Source organism: Bos javanicus, chromosome 12, assembly GCF_032452875.1.
Source record: "Bos javanicus breed banteng chromosome 12, ARS-OSU_banteng_1.0, whole genome shotgun sequence".
Taxonomy (NCBI): domain Eukaryota; kingdom Metazoa; phylum Chordata; class Mammalia; order Artiodactyla; family Bovidae; genus Bos; species Bos javanicus.
In genome coordinates, this window is record NC_083879.1 from 68,162,318 (window position 1) to 68,170,986 (window position 8,669).

The 8,669-nt window shown below is 38.9% G+C and overlaps 1 protein-coding gene across 2 annotated transcripts in view; it reads left to right on the forward strand.

The window, feature by feature from the left end:
• The window catches only part of GPC6 (glypican 6), a 1,234,631-nt gene that overhangs the window by 490,346 nt on the left and 735,616 nt on the right, over window positions 1-8,669 (forward strand). The gene's annotated exons all lie outside the window — the stretch shown is intronic.

Consider the following 8,669-nt stretch of genomic DNA (forward strand, 5'->3'; position numbering starts at 1 on the left):
GCTATTATTATTAAAAACTACAACTTTATTTACTTTTAGAAGAGCTGATTAAAGTGAAACTAGAGAAGGAATGAATTATTAGAATTTCTAGTTTGTTCAGACCTACATCTTCTTTATCCATAAAGAGGGCAAAATGCAAACAAGAATTTACAGATGAGATTAATGAAATAAAGGAAGTGTCTAGCACTAATTAAAATTAAAAAGGATGAACAGATGGTCTTAACACAGCTGGAAGTATTCAGATGAAATTCTGCCCATGTGTTTACTAAGGCATCTCTGTTGCAAGACAACACACCTGTTTACTTTTCTAAGAGCAAAAATATTATTAAATATGGTTTTTATTCACTGCCATTTTGGCTGCTAAATCATTCCATAGTCTTTCAGTCTTGTCGTATGTAGAGATAATCAGCTTTAAGTAATATATTAGTATATATAAAATGTGTGTGCTCCCTTGAGTACAATAATTTCAGTCATGACTTCTAATGGCAAAATAATCTTTTGGTACTTAAGTTTTTGGTTTTTGACTGTGGGTCAAAAAACACTCATGGAGTGGGTAACGAAGAAAAATAAATATAAGGCTCTGAGTTCATTTTAATAGATTCTAAATAAAGTTTTAATTTCTTTAATATTTAAGATCATTTACCAAGCCGTTGTTCATTATTCAATGTCTTGGAATTTGTAACAACATATACAACTGATATTTATTCATCATTCCTCTGATGGCTCTAGGGCAGAGTCTCTTCCATATTTTTTTCATGATTCTATTGGTGCTGGCAATCCTTGGCATTCTTTGCCCTCTAGTCTCCACCTCTGTCTTCACATGGCCATCTACCTATGTGTATCTGCGTTTGTGTCTCTTTTCCTTTTTTTATAAGGATACTAGTTAGATTAACCCCCTGCTAAGTCGCTTCAGTCGTGTCCGACTCTGTGCGACCCCACAGACAGCCACCCACTAGGTTCCCCTGTCCCTGGGATTCTCCAGGCAAGAACACTGGAGTGGGTTGCTATTTCCTTCTCCAATTCATGAAAGTAAGAAGTGAAAGTGAAGTCGCTCAGTCATGTCTGACTCCTAGCGACCCCATGGACTGCAGCCTACCAGGCTCCTCTGTCCATGGGATTTTCCAGGCAAGAATACTGGAGTGGGGTGCCATTGCCTTCTCCAATTAACCCCTTACCCTGCCAACTAATTAACTTGATTATATCTGCAAAGACCTCATTTCGAAAATAAAGTCTCATTCACAGGTAATGATCATTAACATTTCAATACATCTATTTCAAGGACACAATTCATCTCATAATATACATTTATATTTGGCAAGCCAACCCTGAACATTCATTGGAAGAACTGAAGATGAAGCTGACACTCCAATACTTTGGCCACCTGATGTGAAGAGATGACTCATTGGAAAAGACCCTGATGCTGGGAAAGATTGAGGGCATGAGGAAAAGGGGGCGACAGAGGATGAGGTGGTTGGATGACATCACCAACTCAATGAAGATGAATTTGAGCAAATTCCAGGAGATGGTGACGGCCAGGGAAGTTTGGAATGCTGCAGTCCATGGGGTCACAAAGAGGCAGACATGACTGAGCGACTAAAGAACAACAAAACACATTTAGCTCAATGGCAATAGTACTGGCGATTGTCTGCTTAGTATAAGAATGCTTTACTTTTTAAAAATCACTTAAGTCTTTTCCCTAATAACAGTTCTTTTTGGTAGGTAGAGCTGATATTGCTACTATTTTTACTGATGAAGAAACAATATGATTTATGAAAAGCCAAGCTTTTCCATGGAGCACTCAGAACCCAGTATGTGTGTTGCAATGTGCATCTTTCCTTTGGAAGACAGTTTTCAGTGTGGCTCCCAGCATGTCATGTTCCATGGTGTTCACACCCTTGTGTAGTCTCTTCTCTTTGAGTGAGGTCTTCCCTGTTAACCGGCTTCTGATGGAAAGAATACAACAAATGTAACAGGATGTGATGTGATCACAAAGCCTATGATTCCAGGCTTTCTTGCTGGCCTTCTCTTCCTGGGAGGGAAGCCAGCTGCCATTTTGTGAGATAGTCCATGGAGAGTCAGGGACAAAGATTGGAGGGCAGTGTCCTGCCAACACCATGTGATGGAGTGAGGCATCATTCAGACCAGCTGCAAGGCACTAAGTCCTGCCAACAGCCTTGTGAGTGTGCTGGGAAGCGGATCCTTCCTGGTTGAGCATTCAGACGACTACAGCCTCTGAAAGACTAAAACCAGACTATCCAGCTAAGACACACTGGGATTTCTGATCTACAGAAAAGATGATGGGATAAATGTTGAGGTCGCCTCTGTGTTTCAGTGTCGCTTATTATGCAGCAACAGGTCACTAATGCATTTCCTCATCCACTCCTGCTGCTGTTTACCGCCAGGGGTCAACCAAGGCTTTTTGTAGGAAGGTGGTATTTTCCAGCTTTCTGTCTAAGCAGATTCCACTTTTTTCTAGTAATTCATGGGAAGATTGGAGAGAATGGTAAAGACAAAATTAGGAAGAAAACTTTCTATTCAGCTGTAAAAAATCCTAGAACTCCAATATTATGTGTTGATAATAAAGATTTCTCGCTCTCTCCTTGGCAACCCAGATCACCCTAGGGTAAGAAAGAGCTATGCTGGGATGTTTCAATGGCTTGTTGCTGTTTAGTTGCTAAGTCATGTCTGACTCTTTGTGACCCATGGACTGTAGCCCGCCAGTCTTCTCTGTCCATGGGATTTTCCAGGCAAGAATACTGGAACGGGTTGCCATTTCCTTCTCCAGGGAATTTTCCTGACCCAGGGGTTGAACCTAGGTCTCCTGCATCGGCGGACAGTTTCTTTACTTCTGAGCCACCAAAGAAGTCCTCAGTGGTCTATACTGCGTGCTGCGCTTAGTCACTCAGTCGTGTCTGACTCTTTGTGACCCCATGGCTTGTGGCCCGCCAGGCTCCTCTGTCCGTGGTGTACTTGGGTTTAAATGCTGTGGGTTAAACCATGTACTTTGTGGGCAAAGATATCCTTATGAAAAGTTAGGATTTTTCTTGGTGTATGGAGATACTTATAAGTAAATAATTATTCATTTTGAGAAGAATTTACCAATGGCAGTGCCCACACTGACTGCAAATTCCCCACTGGATTTTTTTTCCCAGTTGGAATAGAAGCTGCTTATAATAGATTTAGATTTGTGACACAGATAAACACTTTCAGTTTGAAGCTATATCACTTTAGAGGGAAAGGTGTTTCTAATGTTCTTTTTGATTCATCGTTTAAACAAAATTAAAATATATAATTTTATTCCTCTGAATTTGCTGTCACTCTTAAAAACAGCTATTGGTTGATCAGTGCTGGTGATAATCGCCCTAGTCAAATCATGCGCTTGAGATACTCAGTCACTTATGTCATATTTTCTAGTGGCAAGAGAAAACAATGAATTCTTCATCTTGTATTTTTGTTTTCAAGAGGAGTTTCTAAATAAAATCCCCAATGCAATTGAGAAGAAATTACATTTCTGCCATAATCTCAAAGACATCCATTTCTATCACCTGACTTTAATTTGGGATATAGTTTTCCATTGATTAATGACCAGATTTAAAGATGATTTTGGAAATAAAGATTGAACATATCTTTTTTTTAATATTCTACTATATCTTTATTCCCTAGTACATTCTGCTATGCTTTTCAATAGAATTGAATTTATTTACACAGCATTCTGTGTCCTTGGTGTATCACTTTAAAGGTGCAATCACTCATTGATGTGTGATTCATCTTGATTTCATAGCAGTGTGATGAAAATCCATCCCTTAAAGATATTACACCTGTACAAATGAGAATGGTTTTATCCCTTTCTTCAGAATGTTCGCTCTTGTAATTCTCTCTGATTTAAGGTCCTGTAGAGACTAAGACTAATTGTATCTCCCTGAAACTTAGCATTAAAAATAGAAAATGACTTTTGTGCATTCAAAGGCAAGATTTGTTCAGTAATGATATAACCTATAGAGCTCTGTGCTGCGTCTCAAATGTGTGTTGTTTACCATTTTTCCTAAGGGAGTTTGATTTTGTCGTTTTATTGACCCTAAATTATGAAATTATCATAAAGAGTAGAATCAGGAATTGAAAGCTTGGTAAATTTTTGATAAAAAGTCTAATAGTTCAAGTGGAGCTAATATTCTTCGATGGGAGATTTGTGTGTGTGAGAGAGAGACAGAAAGATAATGAGTGATCTGTTTTCTGATGCTCCTTGTGAAATTTGACTTGACTGTTACAAGGCCTTAAACCAGACATTTCAAAGGCCAAGATACTTACTATGGAACAGCCACTTACTAAGAAACACCCTTTGGCTTGCAGACTAGTACTTGCTCATTAGGAGCAAAATTGGAGGCCAAAAGAGCCAGAGGAATGCTACTCAGCCTTTCTAATGTGCTATGTCAAGGCCTCTCTGCCTGGTGAGGATCTGACCATTTCATCCCAATGTGGTTATAGTTTATCACAACCCTGTATGTACAAATTATCAGTGACAATTATCAGAGTCATCAAATCATTGCACTTTATGTTTCTCCCTTGTCCTAATTAATTTGTGAGCAAAGCTTCTAAAATGTGCTTAATCAGTTATTTCTTTTTAAAATCAGACATTATTTTGATATTTGGCAAAACTAATACAATTATGTAAAGTTTAAAAATAAAATAAAATTAAAAAAAAATCAGACATTAGTAAGATACAAAAAAATAAAAATCAGTGTTTTCCATGGATGTACTATTCAATAACTTAATTAATAGTGAGATAATTACTTTCAAAACCAAAACAGCACTCCATTCCATTTATTTAGGTAATCAAGCAAATCAGCACATTTTTAGCCAGTAGAAAATATAAATGAATTTAAAAATCAGGATGCATTAATTGAATGCACTCAATTATAATTTAAGTTCCTAACTAAAGTTTTCCGTCTTTAGATTTGGGTATTCCAGGCTACCCTTTACTTCATGGATGCTAATATTAATAGATGAACTTAGAAGCAAAATCAAGACCTTATCCATCTATCTATCTGCATGTGCTTTACAAACAAATGCCCTAACAAACAAATGCCCATTTGTGGAGGCTATTTATTTTTCTTCATGTGGCTTTATTTGAACTCTCTCATTCCTGTGTGGGATACAGTGACATATTTATGTCCTTGCATTCATGTCAGACCTTTAAGAGTTTCTCCCCTATTCCTACCAGACTGTTTTAAAAAGCTCTTTGTCAGTTTCAGTTCTCGGCCATAAACTTGGCTTAGAGTTTCCACCTTGTTTAAAACTCCTGGGCCAATAACCTCTGTAACCCGAACCAGATGGGGAAAAGTTCACCCAAACAATGTTGAAACATATTGACCTTGACCACATATTATAGAGTGGAGGTTTAGAGAACCTCATATGAAGTCCTATTTTTCTTTCCTTTGGGTATGTCAAAGAAGATTCCTTAAAGCTTCCAAGGTCACATATTTGCCTATTTGCAGATTTATAGCATCTCCTCTTTTCTCCTTTTTTCCCCTACACCTGCTTTAGTTCCTTGGGAGCATTCAGTGGCCTCCATCCTCCCAACTTTTCAAGGGTGGCTAGTCGGATGACCTGCCTCCTACCAGAATTATTTCTGTTGTTGGCAAAACCATTTCTTCCCTGTCATGATCCCCACATGATGGTCTCCATCTTTCTATTTATCAGGAGTCACACTCTTACATATGAGGACAAAGACCCTCTTCCGCCGGAGAAGCTTTGATCTGACTCTTCCTCATTAACCTTCTCCCTCTTAGAGGTCCTTGGACCTGAAATTAACTTTTCTTTCAGACTAACATTGATGAGAGAAAAGTCTTGTCTGTGGAATCAAATTGGAGCTGATATGTTGATGTTTTTATTTAGAAAATACTCCTTTTATCTACTGGATTATGTTTGACTGAATCTTGGGGATAGGGTTTTAGGGAACAATCATTTACCAACACAGGAATGCTAAAAAAGGACAAGACTTTTACCTGCCAGCGTGCTGGTTCATTCTGCAGAGCACCTGAGACAGTTACTGTAATCAGGGAAACATGGCTTTGAAAATAATTGTAATAATATCTTCTGCTAAATTATACTGCTTGTACCATGTAAAGATGAAATCTTTTGATATGAACTCCAAGAATTGTAAAAGAGCATCAGCTAATCACTGGCTGCAGATTATTGCTTTTTTTTCCCCATTTTTCTAGTTCTTTTTTCAGAGGTCTTAGAACACACGCTTTCCTGAATCAGCCCGCATTTCATCTCCCCCATTTGCCCTAATCTGGGCCTCAGCATCTGCTGCCTGACCCTCTGTAAATAAATCTCCCAAGTGATCCAGCTTCCTCTCCTGCCCCCTACCTATTGGCCATGCTTCATAGAGCTGCTAAAGTGATCTTTACAGGGTGTGGCCAACTTTTTCTTAAAGGGCCTGATAAAAAATATTTCAGGCATTTGGGCCACATTATCTTTGTCACGACCACTCAACTATAGTGTTGTAGGAAAAAAGCATGAAACCAGCCACAGACAATCGGTCAAAGAATGTGCATGACTGTGACCCAGTAAATTTGATTTACACAAACTAAAGGGAGGACCACTGAGCACAGTTTGCCAACTCCTGTCTTAAAACTATCAGAACCTGTCACTCTACTGCTGAGGTCCTCCTTTGTCTTCCCACTATAGATGGGATAAAATCTGAATTTCTTGCGAAGCCTTACTGCCTTTTTTTTCTTTTTTTGAGACTTCAGTCTTAATATCTGCATAATTCTGCATCCTGTATACCTGGGTTAAGATCTTGTAACGGTGATGTCAGCCCTTTGCCGAGAGCCAATTTTATAAGTCATGTGCCCTTAATTTTTCTTTATTATTTTGGCCACACCACATGGCATGAGGGACCTTAGTTTCCTGCCCTGGGATTGAACCCCTGCCCCCTGCACTGGGAGCATGAAGTCTTATCCACTGGGCCACCAGGGAAGTCCCAGCCTTGCCTCTCTTGACTCACTTCTTCACATCCCTAACCAGGCATCCTCCTCCTTGTATCCCTCACCAGCTCTAACTACTCTGGTCCTCTTGCTGTAACTCACAGTAATGGGCTATGTCCTCCCCTAAAACTCTCTTCACTCCCATAAACACTTGGCTGGTGTGTTTTTGGTTTTATTTTTAACCAGTTGGGATTTACTTCAAGTTCATTTCTGCAGAGACGCTTCCCTGCCTGACCATCCTGTGAAAAATATTGCTCACCTCGTCCCTATACCGCTTTCTTATCCCTTTTACAGATTTACTTTATTCAGAGTTCATAATTTTTTACCTTATTTACTTTAATTGGAAGATAACTACTTTACAATATTGTGGATGGTTTCTGCCATATGTCCACGTATCGGCCACAGGTATACTAGTGCGCCCCCGACCCTGAACCCCGCCTCCCACTTCCCTCCCCACCCTGGGTTGTTCCGGAGCGCTGGGTTTGGGTGCCCTGCTTGATGCTTCAAATTTGCACTGGCATCTATTTCACATCTGGTAATGCACATTTTTCTATGCTGTTCTCTCTAATCACCCCACCCTCGCCTCCTCCCACAATCCAAAAGTCTGTTCTTTATGTCTGTGTCTCTTTTGCTGCCCTGCATGTAGGAATGTTGGTACTATCTTTCTAAATTCCATATACATGCATGAATATACAGTATTTGTCTTTCTCTAACTTAGTTCACTTTGTATAATAGGCCTCAGGTTCTTCCACTTCATTAGAACTGACTCAAACGTGTTTCTTTTTACAGCTGAATAGTATTCCATTGTGTAATATGCACCACAACTTCCTTATCCATTCATCTGCCAGTGGACATCTAGGTTGCTTCCATGTCCTAGCTATTGTAAACAGTGCTGCGATGAACATTGGTGTACATGTATCTCTCTCAAATTATCTTATTTTGTGTACTTATGTATTTTGTGTTATACTACTAGAACATAAAGTCTAGGAAGGCATGGATTTTGCTTTCCGTGAATCATAATTAGTCCACAATTAATGTATGCTGAATGGATATATTAATAGATGAGTATAGTTTGTTTACTTTTAGTATACATTTTAACTATGAACTATTAGTAGAGGAAAAAGAATAATTCCCTAAAAGCATGATTGAGCCAGAATAAGGACATGATATGGAATTGCTTACATCTTACTTGCTGTATTAACAGTAGTAGAAGCAGAGGTTTGAATGGTCTAGAGTTTCCTGTCCCCTTCACTCTGTGCTGCTTACCGTACATCCAGAGGAAAATTCTGAGGGCTATGTTCTATAAGGACATTGAGACTCTGGACCTGCCCAGGAGAGAACTCTCAGAGCACACTCTCAAAAGAGCAGCTGACAATCTGTTTGCTCAAACTAGAGAAGATTCATAGTACTAGGAACTCAATATTGACATATAGCTTTATAAAATACCATGGCTCAAATATTCAAATACCAATGAAATTATCAAAAGATTCATGAATTCATTAGTTGTCAGAGAAATGTCAGTGAAACCCACAGTGAAGGTACTACTGTATACTAATTAGAATAGCTTACATGAGAAAGATAGTATTAATACCCAGAGTTGACAAGGATGAGAAGCAACTGGAATTCCCAATTTACAGCAAAGAATAAATGGGTGTGATCATTAGGAAAACTGTGATCATT